We start from the raw sequence: 22,126 nt of genomic DNA, 5'->3' as shown, positions 1-22,126 counted from the left end.
ATACTAGAGAATCTGGAATTTAGGATTCTCCCCCCACCTTTATCAGAGGTCTGATGGGTTAACTCTAATCAGTTTGCCCTACAAATGTCTGTTTCTCTGCAACTTGAGACTGATGATACTTAGTAAAATACTGTGAGTGCTACAGATAAAAATTGCTTACAAAAAGTAGTTAAGTGTTTTGCCTATGGTAGAAGTATTTTCAGTAATATGTCCTAATATTTGCTACTTAAAAGTATTTTATTTTTACGGATTCCCCTTTTCCTGAACCTTTTACCTCCTGTTGCTACAGACAGCACCTTTATACTTTTGCTGCTTCTAGTAAGTATCAGATATTACTACTTTCAGTCAACTTGACCCATTCTTTGTATGAAACTTTCTTTTCACATGGAAAAGAAAAATTAGTGTTTTCTTTTTAAAGAATTGACTGAAACACTGCATTGACTGACATGAGACTTGGAAGTAAGTTTGTTAAACTGAAACTTTCTTCCATTTTTTGGGTTTTTTTTCAGGTAATCTCTCTAATTATATGTAAAACTTAAGTGGGCATTTAGGTTGGCAACAACATTTAAGACTGGAGTCTGTGCATACTGAAGTCAGTAGGAGATTTCTGATGATTCCATTGGCAATATGAATCTCACAGTGATCTTTTTTCTAAAAATCTTACATATTTAGATTTCACAGACAGAAAAATTTCCTTCTGGTTTCTGGTTTTTACTTTTTCCATTTTTGTACCTGCTGCAGCCTACCTTTTTCTACCCTGCAGTACTCTGAGGAGGGAAGCAATGAAAAGAACAAATTCTTTGTTTTCTAATCTCCAAAAGGCTTTTCTGTGATGAAAAGGTATTCTGGTATGGTAACTGAAAAGTCTTGCCTGTCTTTTGAGGTAAGGATGGATCCTTAGGGCTCTTACAAATCCATGGTCACACTGGCAAGAGATAATCGAGGTTTCTGCACTCACCAAAGTCTCTAAATTACTTCAAATGACCAAGTAGGGTGCACAATATTATCATGAACATGTATTTTGTTCAAACAGAAAGAGTATGTCTTCTGGGCGCTGCTGTATCATACTAAAAAAAGAAAGATTTCATACAACCATAATCCTATGCCCAGTGTTGTCACACAAACTAGCATCAGTTCTGTTTTCTTCCAGTGATACTAGACATTGAAGTAGGTTTCCATGAAGATATTATTTCCTTGAACAGAATGTCACAATGTTACTCGCTTCTCAGAAACTAGGGCAAAAGTTGGTAAAGCATAAAAAAAAGCATTAAAAAAGTTGGTAAAACATAGCAAAATTCTTTCCCCTCAGAAGTTAACTTTTTCTGGACATCCCTAGTGTAATGACATTAATCAATTCTCACTAGTGATTAATTTGTTTCATTAATGTTAACAGCTCCAAGTACTCTACTGGCAGGCTGTCCACTGTCCTGGTGGTCTTCAGGTTCCTCTGGATACCTGCCTTTAATCTGTGTCCTGTACTTCCACTTACAACCTCTTCACTTTTGAATGTTATCTGTTTGAATTTTTTTATATGTATGTGTAAATATCACTTGTTAATAAATTACTACAACAAACATGTACAGGACACATGAAAAAACCTACTAAGAAATGGTCGGCACCTCCTTAAAATTCAAATGCAGCACCATTTCATTAAAAACTCCTCCAGAATGTGGCCATAAGGAAAGAGTTTGCACAATCTGTTCATCTGCATAATTAGTAATTAAAGACCTGAGAACAGTTGGAACATTGCTGTGGGCAAGCCAGGTCAGATCGCTGATAACGTAAATATCAAAGATTCAGATTTCCAAAAATTACAAACATCAGAATGGAGCTAACAACAACTCTAATAAGAATGCAGAAAACAAACAGAAAGACAGATAATTCAGGAAGCCATGAAGGGCCATAAGACTACAGGGAAAAAAAAATGAATGACCAGTGTAATATAAGTTTCATCTGAGACTTAAAAGAAACATGAAAAGAGCATGGGAAAGGCGTGGGGGGAAGGGGGAGAGTAGGAAAAGGAAGGGGAAAAAAAAGCGAAGATACATGAGAAAACACAGTAACTTATTTCGCTTATTATTTGCATAATGGTACAAGTATGTGAATACCTCTGCCAGACACACATATACAAGTATTCCACCTCAGTATTAGGAAAAAAAAAAGTGACTATTACTGTTTATAAGAATATAATAGGATGACTAATAACTTCAGGAGCAAAAATTTTTGTAGCAAGAATGGAATCCTTTGCTTTCACCAGGCCATGGTGAAAAAACATGGAGCATACAAGTCACTGCAAAGTCACATGTTCTGCTTTGGGAGATGAAGAGTAATACAGGTAAGGTAGTGATGCATTAATCAGCTGCAGAGTCATTCTTTCCAGTGATTTAGTTTGCTGCATCTTTGCTGCATTGGACACATGCATCAGGAGACCAAAAAAAGGTAAGTTCTCCTTGTTGGCTCTAAACCTTTCATACAATGGCTTCAGTTTGTCAGCTTTGTTTCTTAAGCACAGCACAAAAGCATTATCCAAATTAACTGGCTATCAACATATCATTTATGGATATTTATTTATTTCAGCCTCCTAGCAAATCATAAGTAATAGTAACACAGAAGTCTGTTTATTTGTATTGGCAGAAGGACAGTTTTGCATAAGATCACAAGATTACTTTTGTTAAATGCATAAAGTAGCCTATCTACTTGAGTATTCACCAATGTTCCATTAATGTAAATCCTTCAGGATGTGAAATGCCAAAAAAAGTAAAGGGGGGCTTTAGGTTCTCTGCATTTACAAAAATTAAGATTATTCATGTTACATTCAGGTGACGCAAAAAGTTGTATCTGAAGGCAGCACTGTGTTTGAAATTCTGTCTCTTTCAGGAATATTAGGTTGTTTGTAATTGGATTAAAATAGTGTTTGGGACTCTAATGCCTTTGTTCCTTCCTTGGGTGGGTAAGGTAAAATATTAGGGTAAAGGGTGAACTGAGAAACAAAAAATGCCAGAAAGAGGAATATAAAAATGACAGCAGTGAAATCTGTTGCAGAATATAAATACCATTGATTAAATAGCAACTACAAAGGACACTGTTTTTATTTTAATTACATTTAATAATCCTAAAGATATATGCCTACTAACACGAAAATACTGTCAAGTAGGATCAGCAAAAACCTGTTTATCTCCATTCTCCCAATCCCAAATTCAACAGGTTCTTAGCCCAGTCTTTTGTCTGGAGTCTAGAAACAGGCATATAGAAACTGTGGAAATGGCTGAACATGGAGAACCATACAGCACACAAATGAAGTTCAGAAAGGAGGAAGTCTAGAAATTCTTTCTAATGGAAGAAAAAGAAATTACCAGTAACACTGAGAGAAAAAAAACATATAGGCACCAATGTTTTTCTCCAGGTCCTCTATGTCCTGCAAAATTTGCTTAACCCAGGTGGGTTTTTGGATTCCCCCGTTTTGAGTTAAGGAGTAGTTGTACACTCTAGGCTATAGACTATAGTTCTACAGACTCTGAAGCACAGATTAAATGTACCATCTAGATGCACATTACTTTTAATACAGAAGAAATTGATATGGGTGATATCATTTTTTGCTATTGTTGTGTAAATAATGAGGTGTCAGACATCCCTCTTGCTCTTGCTTCAAATTAACCCACCAAAGGGTTATTAATGCTTTAAAAGTATGTTATTGTTATTTTTGTTACTATTATTATTAAAAGGTTAATTATTAAAAAGGTATTATTAGAAGGTTGTTTTTATTATTGTTGTTATTATTAGTAGTATTAGTATTATTAGTATTATTAACAATTTAAAAGGATATTAATGCTGTAATTGGTTTACCCAATAGGGTCTTCTCATCCCTCAAGACCCTCAGGTCAGTCTGTTGAAAAAAAAATATTGAAATCATTTAATGGGTCAATAGTCCAAACCTTAACTGCAAATTAAAATATTTACATAGGTCTCATCTGACTTTTGAAGCTTAAGACCTTTCAAAGCAGTCTACCTTTTAAATATCATTCATTTCACTCTCATTAGATTTTTTTAGGGTTGTTTCATACCACTACAGTTCTACATATACCAACCAAATCCATATGCTTTTTTTCACCTCTTCACCACCCCAGTGTGAAAAGATCTCTGATGATGCTTGGTGTCATGGTTTAAGCTCAGCTGCAACTACTCACCACAAAGCTGCTCACTCACACCTTTCCTGGAAAAGGAAGGAAAATCAAAAGTAAAACCTGTAGGTCGAGATCAAGACAGTTTAATAATTAAAACAAAATAAAATAGAGTAACAATAGAAAAATAAAAAATAAAGGAAAAAGAAGTGATTCACAAAACAATTGTTCTACATCCATTGGCCAATGTTGGGCCTCATCTCCAAACTCTAATCAACCTCTCTTCTGGGTAACTCGCAGAATTCATATACTGGGCATGATGTTCTAGAGTGTGGAATATTCCTTTTGTCAGTTCAAATGACCTGTCCTGTCTATGCTTCCTCACAGCTTTCCTTTTTATATCTCCTCAATGGCAGAGCATAAAACACAAAACAGCCCTTGACTTAGGAGAAACACAACTTAGCAACAACCAAAACACCAGTGTGTTATCAACATCATTCTCACACTGAATCCAAAATGCAGGGCTGCCCCACCCACTGAGAAGGAATTAACTCTATCCCAGATGAAACCAGGACTCCTGGCCAACTCGATAACCTTCTATGATGAAACAACCATTTGATAGACAAGGAGAGAGATATTATCTACATGGATTTCACTCATGTTTTTGACACTGTTTCTCATTAGATCCTTGCAGACAAACTCTTGATGTATAGGCTGGATGAGTAGGCAGTGATGTGGATTGAAAACTTCTGAATGGCTGGGCTCTGAGTGGTGGTCAGTGGGAACAAAGTTGATAGCCAGTAACTAGAAGCGAACCCTAGGAGTCAGTGCTGATCCCTTTTAACATCTTCATTAATGTTTTGGATGATGGGGAAAAAGCATATCCTCTGCAATTTTGCAGGTTATGCAAATCCAGATGGAGTGGTTGATACACCAGCTGCTCGCCCTGCCTCCCTGTTCATCGCCAGAGGGATCTTGACAGGGTGGAGGAATGAACCAACAGATATTTCATGAAGTTCAGCAAGGAGAAGACCAAAGTATTGCACTGGGGAAAGAACAATCAAATACACGCATATGTCCTAAGGGTCATCTACGATAAAAAGAATAGCTTGGCAGAAAATGACCTGCTACCCTTCTAATCTATCCAAGTTAAAAACTGGAGTTACTGTTTCATCTACAACATTTGTTTCTTTGATCTCAACAGACTTGTCAGAAGTATCATAAAGGCAGAATTGTTGCTTTGAGACAATTTTCTCACGAGTCACATTCCTTCAACAAATGGAAAAATAGTCACCTGTGACTTCTCTGAAACTCTCTTTGCTTTCTAGGAATAAAAGATACAGCCAAAAAGGGTGCTGCTTACAACAAGGATTATGTGACAGTTTTTCAAAGCAGTTTACAAGAAAGTTATAAAAATACCCAAGGAATGTCATGTCCCATCTATTCTACAGGAGGCAAAACCCTACATACCTATGGAAGCTTCTTTCTCATAGCTGATTCTCATAACTGATTCCAAATACCAGTTTTCTGTTTCTGTACTAAATTGTCTAATTTTTAAATAAATGAATGCTAATGAAAATCAATGTGCACTTACAGTTTTTACACATAATGTTTGTTAAATATTTTCAAGATTTTATGAATCTCAAACCTATTCCTGGGTACCCAAGGTTAGTCTATACTTCCTTGAATATTATGTGTTAGTTAAATTAGGTTTACACTGAACTCAGCACTTGTTCACGGACACAGTCTTTGGTCTGGCTTTGGAGATCATTTGTTTGTTATGAGTCTGCCAGATCCATTCATCTATAATCAAGACAAGGCACCTGTCTGGATGGAACAAGATGATGGTATATATGAAGACCCATATGCATGAAGTATACACAGTGGAGATTGCGGACTACCTTACCCTTAATTCACAACATACAACTGATGAGTCCAAGCCCAGGCAGGTCAGAAAGCAAATAAGAATATGGGATTCCTATACCTTAGGTAACCCCTGTTTTCAGCCAACATATTTAATTTTCCCAATTAAATAGGAATAACCACTCCAAAATAACTGAAAGGGATTTCCTTAGAAGAGACAGTGGAAAAATGCTTTGACAAGCTTGTACTGGTTTGGAAATACCATCAGAATCTTGTTCTAAAAGGAAGCCAAATTTACATTAAGGATGAAGACATTTGGAGCAGACTAGATGGACTAAGTCAGCTGGCCTTGCAATACATGTAAGACAGATATTGGGAAGAGAGGGAAACAGGTGGGGTTGGAAATGCTAGAGATACTTGGCATTCTACTTAATGGAGAGGAAATGTTTTGTCCTGTGTGTCAGCCAATGTCTTCTGAACTCAAAGCAAACTTGAGGCCTTGAGCACCTGTTATTGCTAAAGACCCACTGGCTCCTTTTCCGGGAGTGGACAATGTTAGCTCCAGTGTCTTGGGCAATTTTCAACAGCAGTAATTATATTCTGCCAACACAATTTCCCTTGGAACTGCAGCTGAAGCAGACATTTTTTGCTTCCTCTTCCTAAGAAGAGTATTTTGCTTTTAATGGAATGGAGGAGCTACTGTGCTCCACCCCAGAGATGGTTACATTTCAGTGGTGGTTGAATTGATCTTTAAGTGTGTACAGCTGGCAACACACTTGGAGTCCTTTCTGGAACAGAAGGCATTTTATAAGTATAGAGTTGTCTTAAGAAAGTAGCACAAGATGAGATGTTATATACCAAACCTCTGACTCATTTCTTGCTCCCTCAGTTTGAGTAGATCAGCCCTCAAACCAGATTAGTACGAAAACATATTTTTGCCCTGAACAGTTAGCACAATGTCTACAAAAGTTACAAGTTTTGGCTTGTTTATCTTTTTCCTTCTGTGACATAGGACGCTACATATCACTTGGTAAAAAATATATGAATTCAATACACCTATCTGCCTTCCTTCTAATTCACACACTACATATTTAATCCAACTGACCACCTCGATTTAAGAAACAGTCTTGGTGGGTGGCAGTTTTTAAAGTAGCTTAACACAAAACACACAACAGAACTATGAAAAATTCTCTGGTTACACTGTTTGGCACTTAATGATTTGGACCAGTGCCAAAGCCAAGCCACTGAAAAAATACTCCCACTCCAAGGGCTGTGCAAGGTGACAACATATCCTTTAAGAAATATAAACTTTACACACATGATTTAGCTTGCCAATTATTCTCATCTGGTAAATAATATATTCTTCAAATGTGTTTTGGGACTAGCAGAGAGGGGAGGTGTGAGAAGTTAAACTGTGCAGCTGATGGGGGAAGAACTGGCCCTTTGGACCAAGAGGCTGAGCACACAATTGAGTAAATATCCTTTCAGTATTTTGCTCATTTCAGCAAGCAGCAGCAGGAAAAATCATTTTTCAATACGTCAGCGCATTTCAGCATCATTAGTTTCTATATCAGATTTGCTACCATTCAAAAATGCATCAGGAGACAAAGCAGGAAGAGTTAAATATCTTTACTGGAATCTGAGGTCTGTAAGGAGGTGAAATTAGATTAGATCTGTGGAAATGGGGACAGTTTACATTACCAGAGGGGCCCTACCTGTCTCTTGGCTTGACAATGAACAATGCCTTTAGCATATGGCATTACAATGGATTAGTGATCAAGTGCAATTAATCCTAATATATCCTCTCTTGAACCTCAGTGGCTTGTTAGCTGGAGAAAAAACCTGCCGTCCCCAAAGTGTCAGGTGAAGCTCTCATTTGAGGTAAGGCTACCATGTGGAGCTGTGCCTCCATCTGGTGACTCCCTTTTGTGATATTCAAACAGAAGGTGTTTTAATGAGGCTTTTATAGCAGACACCACCTGCCACTGATCTTCCTCTCTAAAAAGTTGTAATTGAGGGTTGGTTTTACAGTATGGCTTGAATCTTAACCCTGGGAATTCTTCATGAGATACAAATCTGTGAGTGATGTTGTAATTCTAAAATACTATTTTGGCTTTTGGTTTATACTGAATTGGTTAGAGAAAATTGTGGTTTGGCTAATTGCAACCAGTTATATGGTGGCTTCTCCCTTTTCAGATGGATTAATAGAATGTCATCTCAAAATTAAATATCTAAGCTGATGGTGACCATATGTCTCCAGTCAAATCCTTGTATATTGGTGATAAAGCTAAACTACAGGCAGTTCCTAGACAAAGTGGTTTCAGCACTACCAATAGGGTAGGGCGGGAGGAAAGCATGGAATTAGGAAAACCTCCACAACTAAGAGAATAATGGTATTTTAACCATGCATGAACTTCAGCATATCTTACAACAATCACTATGACAGTATCAATAGGAAAGCAATTCTGTGACATTTGGACTTCAGTTTTAAGGTCAGTTTTAATTACAGAGTTTAAAAAAGGAGAAATTTTTACTCTGAAATAAAGTAAAAAATAATTGTTTTCTGCCTTGTGGTGTCTTCAAGTCATAGCCTGGGTGTAACAGCCTGAAAATTGCTGCCATCTTTTCTACCATGCCCTCAGGAAAGAAGATGATAATGGTCCTGGCTTGGCCTGACAGAGCTCCTTCACACTTTCACTACCCAACTAAATTGGCTTCACATGTTGGCACAGCTCACCACTCCTCAGATTCACACAGTGTGAGCTGACTGGGAACCATACAGACAACAAGCAGCTCTTTTCAGAGCATCAAAGTTCAGTAAAATCAAAGCCAATTTTTAGTTCAAGCCCCGATTGGCCCTTCTACAAAGACTGTTTCCAGGCGTAATGTTCATGACAGAAAAAAGTAGTTTCTTCTGTATAAATAAATCTTTCCCCTCTGATGCTTTTTGGAAGAATCAGGGGCCAGTAAGCAAAGGCAGAAGACAGACTGTTCAGGCAAAGAAGACTGTTTCACCAAAGTAGTAACTGAAACAGGAGCTAGAAGCAGAAAATACTGCAAAATCTTAGCTGTGGAAGTAATGAGTACCTACATATTTGCACATGTCACAAAATTGCTGTATTCAGATAATTCTCTGTAAAAAGAGAATAGGAAAGAAAATAAGGCATAGACTGAGGGAAGAGTGAGCTGCCTGCCCTGTGCTCTCAGCTCTTTATTGGTCACTGTCCAACAGCTAATATCACTTGTCATCAGATCACAGATCAGAAAATAAGATTTAGCAGAATCTTTGTCCTACATTTTATAAGACATACCTTGCTGTAAAAATGACAAGTCTTCAGATGTGAATTCATTACCCCTAACATGGGATAGTAGATAACTTCCAAGCCAGTGTAGCATTTAAGTTTTTTTTAGAAAACAAAGGCAAAAGTTACTTTTAATAAGACTTGCTTCTGTATTATGTTGCCCAAAAGGCAAGAATTTGCATAGCTTTAATATAGATGCATTTAGCCCTCAACCTTCAGAAACAGGAAGTTAGCCAACTACACCATGGAGCAAAGCAAATTACTTTCACAAGGCTTGTAATATGTCATTCATTAAGATGACTCTCTTGGCGTCCAGTGTGGGTGTCCGCTTGCTCTACTGTAGAGCCTGAGGGACTATGAAAGATGCCAAACCACTAAAAGAGCTGAGCATTAGAATCCACTGTGGTCACAGGGCTAATGCCAGCACCAGAGGCATGTACCAACCAAACTGCAGATGTGAACTCTGGCTATGTAACTCAGCATGTGGGCCTTTCAGATTAAATGAGCTGAAAAATTACAAAAGTTTCATCCTCTAGCTCGTGTGCGTATGCCTAAGTAGGCCTATAATTCACTGTTGTTCAATACAGTCTTTTAGTTTTCTTTCATATTCACTTCTCCTCCCAAACTTCCTTTAAGCAAGCTGATTTTTAAATGGTTAATGTGAATTCCAAAAATGTTGTATTAGAAATAATCTCCCATTTATATATATATATATATATGAGAGACAATATTCTTACATACTAAAAGATGAAAATATATAGATATGGTGTGCCAGTTTGGACAAATTTGGAGGAAAATATCCTCTGAGAGAAGGCAGGTTACAACCAGCCCTCCCCCACCAGGTTCAGGAAAAATAAATTTTCCTCGGAGGAAAGTGAAAGAGATAAAAACTATTTGTTTAACAAACACACAGGAAAAGGATAATAATGCTACATGATAAAACCTCTCACTGTGGAGAGAAAACCTGGGAAAATTTTAGAGTCCTTCCATAGATCTCTCTCTCTCTTTCTCCTTGGAGCTGGGTTGCAGGCCTGCCTCCAGGGCCAGAGCCTCGGTGGAAGGTCCTCCTGATGTATTCTGATGTTCAAACCGTCCAGCAGAGAGGAAGGGAAAAATCGAAGTCCCAGGAAAACAATGTTCAACTCTCCGGAGGGAAAAAAACCAAAAAAACTGGCTGAACAAAACCAAGCAGGGTGCTTCTCCGCTCTCTTGCTGCTGCAGAATGCAGAGGAGTGTATGTATCTTTGTGTCCTTGAACAAACTGCTTTGAAAAATTTTGCTCGGTTTTTTTTCTTCCCCCTCTCAGGCTCAGTTTAAAGGCACGTAAAGGCACAAAGGTAATTTCTGGGCATGGATCAGTGATAGGGGATACACATCATAAAATCACCCCAAGACATATGGCCAGCAATGCTTTAACTTTGTTAATATTGTTTAACTCCTGATGGCAATTAAATACTATACAAGTCCTTTCTCACTCCCCCCTCACCCCCTGAGGTGGGGAGGAGAATGGCAAAGTAAAAGTAAACCTTGTGGGTTGAGATAAGAAAAATTTGATAACTGGAAAAAAAATATACAACAACAATAGTAATAATAGTTATAATTATATGGAAAGGGAGAGAGAGCAATTCAACCCAAGAGGAACAAGTGATGTGCAATAAAATTGCCCACCACCTCCTGGTTGCTGCCCAGCCCATCCCCCAAAAGTAGTCCGCATCTTTCTGTGTACCTCCCCACAGTTTACAGCAGGCACCCCCCTTCCACATCGCTCCCCCAGTTTATATACTGAGCAGGATGTTCTATTGTACGGAAGATTCCAGCTCACCTGACCTTTCTCCTTTACAGCTTTTTATGCAGCTCCTCACCAGCAGCTCATGACACGCTGAAAAGTCCTTGACTTCGGGAAAACAGTTCTTAGCAACAGTCAAAACATCAGTGTGTTATCAACATGATTGTCATCCAAATCCAAAGCAATGTACCAGCTGTTAAGAAAATGAACTCTATCCCAGCTGAAATCAGGACAAATGCAAATGCACAAAATTTTTTTCTATGGTTTATGTGTGTAACTCTTCAGACCTGCTGAAAATAATCTTCTGCACTGAGTCTAAAGAAACTAAAAAAAATGAATGCTATAGAAATTGGCATTCAGATGCCAGAATTGCTTTCCAGAAAGTAGCTAACCTAAGGTTTTCACTTTCATGCTCTTACTTGAGGCCAGTCTAAAACAGGGGTATTTCTTATAAATGAAATGGATAACATCAAAATAAAGGCTGAATTAGACAAATCAGGTCCATCTCTATAGTCTGACTAATTAGTTTTTAAAAATCCTGGGCTGAACAGTAAAATATAGATATTTAGATTCTTTAAGATGTGTGAGGGGACAGGAGAGAAGGATTTTATTTATGCAGTGCAACACAAGTTACTCAGCTGTATTTCTTAGGATGCACCACAAAGTGCTGATCCTGTTCTTTGACTGAATTAACACACCTACACATCATTCATCCGTTATCTCTTATGTGAATTCAGAATCTGTTTTCTCTAAGTTTGTCTGTTATATATCCTACATATAACCTGAAACACAGTTGTAACAAAGTAAACACAGACATTTTGTTGACTTTACATTGAAAAGCTTACTTTTCATTCTTGGACAACTTAGAAAGAAACTGTTCCACGGTATAGCATTTGATGATATCTATCAGAGCAGAAGTAGAGGTAAGCTTTCAAGTGATGAGTCACAAAGATTACACCAAATGCATTACCTGATAAGTTATATTTGTAAAATAACCTCATGCCATTCCGTGTTTACAACCTAGCAATTGTGAGCTGGGAAAAAAGACTTCAAGACTGAAGACTGAGATGGTTCTCAAGCCTAACTAGAGTTATTTCCATGTAACACCTATGATGAACAGCTAAACTCTCCATCTCAGAATATGTTTCCCCTTCCTCCACCTGCCTACAAACAAGCTTTCAGTCCTGACCCTTTCTCTGCAACTTGGTATCCAGAGCCACAGGCTGAAGCTCCTGAGTTTTGCATTTTGGAAGCCCTGCTGTGTGATTCTTCTCAGTTTGATGCCAACTACTTGACTGTGAGGGATATAAGCTGCAATAACCACAAATGCCACCAGTCTTGCCAGCTCCTACGGTTTTGTTATGTGTTTTTAATTGAAGTTTCATATGATACTATAATTCCTAACTTTCAATGTCCTGATTTTCCTTTATTTAAAATGTCATTCACTGTTTATTTCTGTTAATCAAGACAAGTTTAAGGTGTTTTCCTCCATTGCATCTTTATAAATGACAATAAGATTACACTTCAAAGAGATGGCACCCAGCTCCCTCTATTTTCATATTCATCTTGGCCAGGATTAACTGAAGATCCCTACAGAAAAGCAATCATCCACTTCCTTACATGAAGCCTGATAAGAGGCAGATGATGCAAACAGCTGGCAAGAGGCTTGAAGAAGAGGACAAAATCTTTGAAGATGATTTAAAATAGGGTGTGAAGAGAAAGACATCTAAAAGATCAGCATAAGCACAGTCTGTATAACTTTACAGAAATCAGGTACTAATAAAGAGAATAAACTCTACTGTACTCCAGACCTCCTATATCTTCCTGCTCCTTGATTTTTGTACAACTTTGTTGAAGCTTTATAGTGCTGTTCGTCTGTTATTGCCAGAAATGGAGGCCCAAAACAAAGTTATCTGTGAACATCTCCCAGGACCCACCAATGAATCTGGTAAGTAGTCACATGAGCTGGAATCATGCTCTTTCACCTGCAGACTCTCCAGATTTACTCAGAGGTAGCAAAGTCTTCCCCCACCACCTTTGTTCTGCTTTCAGAAAGGACAAGGGAAATCGGCTTAGTGCATCAAATTGATAATTCACCTTAATTTCTGTTTGAAATAAAAGGAACATTTGAGAAAAAAGAGCCCCCTCTGTCCAAGAATATAGTCCAGGTGAGCTGCAGAGCATCTGCCATTTCTGATAAAATTCTTTTCTGTATCTGGAACTGGAATCTTTGTACAAAGTGGTGTGAAATGTTTTATATCTGGCCATTTCAGAAAGACCATTGATTTGTTTTCTTTTGCATTCTACCCCCTTCATTAGAAATGAATCTGTTACCTTTTCCTTTCATGCTCTTTTTCTCACAACTCCTGTTCCCCTACTGTCTTGTGCTATATCAAGGTATTCTTTTGCTTCAGAACAGGGTCATCTCCAGTTGGTTCTGTATATTTATATATGTATATATGGCTCAGGGGAGAATTTTCTTGGAGTTAAGGGATGAAGTTGCATTTTTAATTACAGTGGCAAGTGTCCAGTGCCAACATGAGATTGAGAATGTAATTTCCAGGACTGTCACAGAACTGTTTGGTTAGGTTACTGCATACAGTGCTACTGGAAACATTTTACCCACGGTTGTGTCCTGGGACTGTGGTTGGACTCAAATTCCTCAAAATGTAACTGAAAAATATTTACATTGTAGTCACCATATCCAACACATATTATACTTCACTATTCACCTTCAACATTGAAAAGCTCCAGACCTCAATGGGAAAGACCAGACTCACATGGGCACTGGGTTCCTTCTTAACAAGCAGCACTCAGTCGCTGCAAACAAATGTCTCCTCAAACGTGTCATAAAACAATTTTGGTATCTGAGGGTAGGAGAGAAGGAAAGGCCTGGAGACTGTTTGGTTGGGGGAATTTTTTGAAATGGGAGAGGAAGGGAAGGGTTCTCATCCTTTGAAGGCTGTTAGAAGATTCAGTCTGAAAGAGGAAGCAGAAATCCCTCAGTCTCTGAAACTTTCTACACACTGGGTTCCAGAATAACCTAAATGCAGAGGGTAAACACTATGTGTGCAAGTTCATTTAGTTCCAGTTAAGATCTTGAAATAATGTTTGTGTTGTACTTGAGTGCTGCACAAATACTCTGGCCTTCATCCTTTTTCTGAGTGCTGATACATCAGTGAGAAATATCACGTGACTAACCATAAGAAATTAGCTGTTGAGCAAGGCTACTTGGTAAGCACAGTATGGGTTAAAAGGGAAAAAATCTCATCTCCAGCTTTGCAATTCCTACTTCTTCTTTTTTTAAAATTTTTTAATAAAAGTTTCATATATTCTTGTGTCACCTTGAAGAAAAACTTTGATACAGTAAGGAAGAAATCCCTACTGAAAACCACAGATAAAATCTGTTTGAATAGGTTTTAGGAGAAACCTACACTCTTTTTCTTTTTACTAACTAGTAAAATTAAACAAGCTGGTGGTATTCAGGTTACTTTTGTGGAGCATGAAACTATAATGGCTGTGATAAGTATGTCATTATTGCTACTTTAATGCATGGCAAATTCTTCCCACCTTAGCCATCATCTCTCTTATCGCTGTAGTATCTAACCAGCCCCTGCTTTCATTACAACTGCCATGCTACTTTCTCAATGTAGACAGAGCTGATGGGAGGTGAGGGGATGCCACCAAGCCAGTACAACTGGAGTCCTTGTTCTGCAAGGAGAATCTGTAGAACCAGGGCTGGTTCATCTGGGAGAAGGGACAGCTTCAGGGCTGTCATTTCATCATTCCTGGCATTGGCAGGAGCAGATGGAGAAGATGCAGTCATGCTCCAGTGTTGCTTGGCAGGAGGATGAGAGGCGACAGCACAAGCTGAAACATGCAGAGGTCAGACTGGAGATAAAAGAAACCCTTTCCCGCTGAGTTCAGCCCAGCAGTGGGACAGTTGCCCAGGGTAATTGAACTGTCTCCATCACTGGTAATATTTCACACCTTGACTGGGAGAACCCCTGCGCAGCCCACAGCTGAGCCTGCTCTGGGCAGGGCCTGCTTCTGGAGACCTTCTCTTCTTCCAGAATCTTTTGTCCTGTGATTTCTGTGCACAGTTATCATATTTCAAGGAATGGAAGCACAGGAAAACAGGGTGATTCATCCTATGATCCAAGTTTACACAGAAAGCCAAATGCTAATCAAGAGATTTAGTTCCAGTCTTTCTCTAATCATTAAAATTTGGATTCCTCTGAACCCAGAGATGCAGGTTTCAAGAATCTAGAACATAAATGTAGATAAAGTTGTATTCAATATGGTGATGTCTAGGTCCTAAAAAAGAGCTCACTTCTGCTCTTAGTCCCCAACCATTTGTGTTATCCTTGAAATTGAATTTTCTGGGAAAGAGTAAGGGAAAGTAGTAAATGATTACTCAACAGATCAAAGAAATTGGTGCAAGGAGCACTCCTGTTAAGCTGCATTTGCATCTACAGTGTGTCTGACTAGACCTGTTTGGAGAAGGAAGGGCTGCTGCATGTAGAATTTAAGTGTTGGGTCTGGTTACCACAGTCTCCTGTAAGAAACAAAGGCTAGAGCCTGTACTCCTGCACTATAGATGTACTACCTTGGGTATGTGAGTTGAACTGAAGAGCACCAGACTGAAAAGCTGTATCATTTAGCTTTTACATGTGAAATACCAACTGGATTCAATTTGATTAGAAATGGGACTGCATGTAACAGAGCACAGAGTTACAAAGAGGACTTTGCTCACACCCTTACTGACAGAGCTTTAACGAAGACTTGAAGGGGAAGGGTATAACATCAAGCTTGGTCATGACAAGCCATGGTTACCCTTGGTATACACCAAGGTTAGAGAGAAGGATACTAGTGAGGGGCCTCAGCCTGTTGCTGAGGAAACAAGGAAACTCCAGGGAAATATCTCAAAGAAATTAAGGGATGCTCATCTAAAAAGGCAACACAAGCAACAGGCCAGCTCAACTGCCTCTACACCGATGCATGCAGTATGGGCAGCAACCAGGAGGAGCTGAAAGCCACCATGCTGCTAGAAAGCTATGAAATAGTTGCCATTACTGAAACTTGGTGGGATGAATCCCCTGACAGGAGTGCAGTTATCAGGCCATTCAGAAGTTACAGGAAAGGTAGGAGAGAGGGAGGGGTTGCCCTTGACATCAAGAAGTGGATTGAGTGTGAAGAGCTGTTTCTGAAGAATAGCCATGAGTAGGTTGAAAATTTATGGGTAAGACCTCAAGACTGAGGCAACAAAGGGATCCTTGTGGGTGGTGTCTTCTACAGGTCCCTGATCAACGGGAGCCTATTGGTGAAGCCTTCTTGCTCCAGCTACAAGAAGGATCATGCTTGCAGGCTCTTGTCCTGCTGGGGGACTTCAACCACCCCAACACTACTGGAAAGTAGCACAGTGAACTGTAGACAATCCAGGAGACAGCTGGAATACATGAAGGATAACTTTGTAAGCCAGGCAATAGATAGCCCTTCTAGAAGGAGTGCCACACTGGACCTGATGGTCACCAGTGACATCAGATAATCAAGACTGGAGGCAGCTTGTGCTGCAATGATCACACACTGGTGGTGTTCACAGTCCTAGGAGATATGGTTCGGGCAAAGAGTAAAATCAGGACCCTGGACTTCAGGAAAGAAAACTTTCACCTCTTCAAGATGTTAATTGGCAGCACTCTCTGGGAGCTGCCCTCAGGGACAGGGTAGCAGAACAGATCTGGTATATTGTTTAGGATGTTTTCCAAAGAGCACAAGAGCTCTCGATTACCAGGTTTAACAAGAAAACAAGGACAGAACTTTTAACAGGACTTGTTGAGACAGAAAAAGCAGTAATGTTTTTAAATCATAGGAGGGTAGATTCAGACTAGATAGAAGGAAAAAAATTTTGTTATGAAGAGAGTAAAACACTGGAACAGGTTGCCTCAGGTGAGCCAATAGATGCCCCATCATTTGACATAATCAAGACTAGGTTGGATGGGGCTCCAAGAAATCTCACTGGTGGACGATATTCCCACTGATTGGAGGAGGGTTGGAACTAGGTAACATTTAAAGGACCCTTCCAACATAAAAAAGCCTATGGTTCTATGAATATAATTAGGATATAAATGAATTTTCATATCAAAACACATATCATAATAGAATTTTACTGAAGAATGTGTAACTGTATTCATTTTTCACTAAAACATACTTGTGGCAACTGGATAGCTTAATTCCCATGTGCTGCTTTCAAACTTTGCACTCTGTCTGAGGGTATAATTAGTTTTTATCCAGTAGTATAGTAAATGGCAATATTTTCAACTGCTTTTAAGTTATGTCTTCCTGAACAGAAGCAGAGGATAAAGGTTCCATAGAGAACATGATTGGCCATCTCTGCTGTAAGGTCTTTTCCCATACACCAGACCCAAAATCTCAGTGCATTGTTAATGTCAGATTCAGCGACTCCTTGGAAGACAAGATTCCAACTGAGATGGTGGCATTTTTTGAGCTTTCAACCTCCATTTGGCTGTGATCCACTGGCCTTAGGAAAGGAAATTAGATTTTACATTTCTTATCAGCCAACAGTCTTATCAGGCTCTGGCTTTTTAAACCAGAGTCTATCTGCTAGAATTTAATGAACAAAAGTGGTTCTAAAAACTACTGGTATGTAATGTATAGTCAGATGTAATTCTGTTTATTCAAGACAGTGCAAGAGAATAGATCCCACTATATTTAACAACTTAATCTAGCAATTGTGTAACAACATTTCTGACTCATTTTCCATGAGCACTGTAACTCTAAACAGAAGTGGATTAGCCACAGTATATTAAAGCTTTTTGGTACTGTGCGGAGTTCAGTATTAAATAGAGTTGTAGTGAGCTTCAGGGGATGTTGATATGGAGTTTTATGGCCGGAAAATATTTTTAAATTCATATAAAGCCAATAATGCATTGTACCTCCCTATCACATAAAGAAAATTTTACTTCCTATAATCACTATAAAGGTGCTTGGGAAACTGCAAATCTGTAGCACTGCAAATTTACCAGTAAAGTGTGAACATAAAAGTATCTCCTTTTGTAGAAATAATAATTGCTAACTTTATACTAGTAATTCAGAAGGAACCAAATCCTAAAAACAGTCACTTCCACACTTTGAGCCAATGGAATAACTGAAAGAGTATCAGAAACATTTTCTGGAGCTCATCTCTTCATATAGGATTACTGAAATTTGTTAAGAACATATGTTAGCCATATTGAAGGAGGCATGGATAAACTTTATTTCAGGGTTTGATGTCTCTCAGATTTTCTGAATTACTTACGTGCTTTTAGAATGAGCGCAGGTCAAAAAAAGAGTAAGAAATCAAGAGCAGAAGTAAAAGTTCCCCCCCACAAGCTCACTATCAGATTCCATTATAAACTCTGTTGTTAACTGGTTTATTACAGTGACTGAAAAAGTTGGCTTGATAAAGAAGTTACTAGGTGTAATTTGAAAGACAAGCATCATTTTTCTGGAAAGTTTAAAAAATTCTGACCAAACTTTTTAATGTGCAAGCTATTACTCTCTCCAGATTTAACTAGTGTCTTACATCTTTGTATGTCCCTAGTAATATATCACTATGAAACTATTCATCCAAATGTTATTTATCTTTAAAATGCCTTTCAAATATATTAGTAAATCTAATTTTAAAAAGAAGGTGCAGTTAGCAAGTTACTGAATTCTTTAAATCAAAGAAGTCAGTAGTTAGCTCAGAAATTCTATAAGCCTTTCTGTTTCTTATCAAAGAGTATGAGTTGATTTCCTTTCATATAACTGATGAGGTTAATTTTCTTCCTTGGAACCCTAGAAACCCAAGAACAAAATAAAATTAGTACTTTGAACAAATAAACACTCTGCATATATTCAGCCTCTTGTTATAGCAGCAAGCACCCAAAATGGTTTTCAGTGAAGTGGGCTTCTGGTCTTGACTCCCAAATTTCATTAAACTGAATAAAGATGAATGATATGAATAAATTTTTAAAAAACCTGCACTATTTATTGCTGATGATCAGATTTTATTTTAAGATGCTTTTCATAACAAAATGATGTACATTATGTTTTAAACATTTCATGTGTACTCTGTATACACTCCAGTTCCAAAATGGTTAGAGGCTAGAATTATTGTGCAGTAAATTAGTGAACAGATACTATGATCATGTTAGGTTTGAGCTTGATGTTGAGCAAAACCCCAAGAATTATTGCTTCATAATTTGCGTTGTGTTGCGGCATTAACTTGCAGATTGTGGTAATACTTTTTTTTATCAGTAAATATTACCTCCATAGGATAAAATGAATCACAGTCATTCTTATTACAGGCAGAGTACGATGGTAAAATAATGTCATTTATTTATCACTGTTGCCTAGGGTAAAAAATAAAAATAGATAGGTATAACTTGGCTGCACTAGTGATACAGCAACTCAAATTTTTAGAATTTAATTTTCAAGTACTTAATTAAATCTCAGAACTTTAGCATTGTTGTAATGAGTGCTTCTCACTCTTGACTACTGGTACTTCCTCAGCTTAACTGTCTGAGATTATTTTCAAAGACAGAAAGTAAATCCAGAGATATTAATTTTGCACAGTCTACAGAAGTGTTCATACCTTCACATTCATTTCAGATTTATTTCTTCACCTTGTTTTCATGACTAGGCTGCTTTTCTTTACATGAAAAATTCAGTTTTCTATCTATTTTACATAAAAAAACATCCTTGAGAAAGTCTATATATCTTTGAATTAAGTAAAGCCAAAGTGAGAGTCAATCATGCTGTCTTTATTAGTAAAGTACAGGAATTTGTTAACCAATTTGTTGTTCCTAATATGCATGCAGAGCATGTCTACTCAAATAAATTCTGACATGACATAATTTCAGAGGTATTTCCCCTCTCTTGGGCTTCAAGCCCTGATCCACAGATACCACTTTATGATATCTTCATGATGAAGATGGCAAAGAATGGGAGAATTTTTCAGTAAAATATTTTCCTTTTTTAGGTTCCTATCTTATTGACAGCTTCTTGTATCCAAAGATGTGCAGCAAGTATATAACAGGTAGATGCACAATGCAAGTGGTAGGTGCCATCCCACTGGGCAATATACAGTATGAGAGACATTAACAGAAATTCCTTTGTGCATTGCCTGAACAACTCTGTGAAATACTCAACTTGTGACATCCTTAAACCACTTCTTTCTGTCCCCTAATTGATAGCAACTACATCTGGCCTTCAAAATCCTGGTACCTTATTGTAGCCATGGCTACAGTTTAGCCAAAGATTTTTAACTGAAAGAATGACTTTATGTTTGGTAATATTTACTTAGAAGGCTCATTTAAGTCAGATGAGAGCAGAAAATTTATTTAAGTTCAAAAATGCATTAGATATTTATATGTCCTTGAAGACAAATAGAGGGTAAGTGATGTTGTTTGGCAGCATTTAATTTTATACAAGGTGTTGTGAAGGATATAGCTTTTCTTTTCACTCCTAATACTGTCCCTCTTTTGGAAGTAAGGCACTACTGAAATCACAGGCCAGATATATTCAGGGTATGTTAGGCACATAGACAAAAACATATACACAAGTGTAGTGTCTACAGTGCAGTCATGCAAGGACATTATACAGATACATGTAGGAACAGAGCTGAAAATCCTTAACAAACTAATACAATGCAAAAGACAACTGGATATATTTTTGTCATGTCAGAAGTCAAAGAAAAGCTTTGTAAAATCGAAAAGAAAATAAAAGACCAGCCATTATGCCTTCTCCTTTACATGCTCAAGTTTGAACACATCTACTTTTCTTCAAAGATCTGTTTCAAGTACTGCAGGTGTGACTCATAGAGCATCTGTGACTCATAGCACAAAACAGAGGGGAAATCTATGAAGAGCTGGCAGATTATATCAGCTGCTGGCAAGCAACCATTGCACCTCTATGTAAATCTTCACAAACTAAGAATATGCAGCTCAGAGACCAGTAAATTTTTCCAGCTGCACATTCTTACCTTCTGCAATCTACAGCAAACATAGTGAACACAGGCTAAACTGCACATAGAGCTCCCCTATGAAGACTCACATGCAATCTACAGTATGGTCTTCAATTTCTGTTCAAGGCATTCTCTGTGATAAAAGGTATTTAAGCAAAAGAATTCCAATACTTAATGTTATCATAGACAATTAAAAAAAATATATTAAGCACAGACTGAGTATTATCTTGTCTAAAAGTTATACAACATCATAGCAGAAGAACCAAATCTTGCTTCTACACCCAGAAATATTTTCATATGTACATAAAAGCAAATTAACTTCCAATCCACTTAAGTATGATACAGAGTACAAGTGGGCACATTCTGAAATCCTCACCTTAACAAGGCTAATTTCACTGAGAGTTGTTCTGGAAGAGCTACAAGCCACCCTTTCCCGTGAAGATATTTCAATACATTCCTGGTTGTGGGCATGAATATTAGCTGCAGTCTTCCAAAGCATTCCACCAACCTTCATATATAAATCCCATCAAAAATGTTGTGCTCTTCAGCCACTAAATTATTGTCACTAAATACATAGCTGTTGCTGCATATGGTTGAAGTCTTTGCCTTCAATTATTGCCCAGTTTCCAAGGTATTAACTTTTTCTCTGAGATGCCTTCATTAGCTTCGCTTATAAACATAATCTCTCACTTATAGCTGAGATAGAACTATCTGACAATTCCTGAAAAATAAGAATTGGGTTTTTTATTAAACCAAAAAATAGTGAATATCCAACTTTTTAAAAATTCTACTAACAGTAAAATGCTAATTTACAGCATATTAACAGTATTGCATTCAACAGATTTTAACAATATTGAAGACTAAAACCTTTTTTATCTTCCTAGAAAGACAACACAAAAAACACTGGAAGGGTGATTAAGCTATATTCATCAGGGTGCTAACAGCTGTTGTGCTGTATAGGAAATAGTGTCAATTTTAGAAAAGATAATGAAATTGCTTATATATTGAAATACTAATCATTTGAATCACTAGAGTTCATTGAATTCCTTAA

The 22,126-nt window shown here is 37.8% G+C and overlaps 1 long non-coding RNA gene across 1 annotated transcript; it reads left to right on the top strand.

The window, feature by feature from the left end:
• Positions 1–217: 217 nt before the first annotated feature.
• On the top strand, positions 218–5,697 carry LOC120411555. The gene is made up of 2 exons (XR_005603957.1): positions 218–2,439; positions 5,020–5,697. It is a non-coding gene; the product is annotated as an uncharacterized LOC120411555 (long non-coding RNA).
• The last annotated feature ends 16,429 nt before the right edge of the window (positions 5,698–22,126 follow it).

Source organism: Corvus cornix, chromosome Z (genome assembly GCF_000738735.6).
Source record: "Corvus cornix cornix isolate S_Up_H32 chromosome Z, ASM73873v5, whole genome shotgun sequence".
In the NCBI taxonomy this organism is placed as follows: domain Eukaryota; kingdom Metazoa; phylum Chordata; class Aves; order Passeriformes; family Corvidae; genus Corvus; species Corvus cornix.
This window is presented reverse-complemented; position numbering and strand designations above follow the sequence as displayed.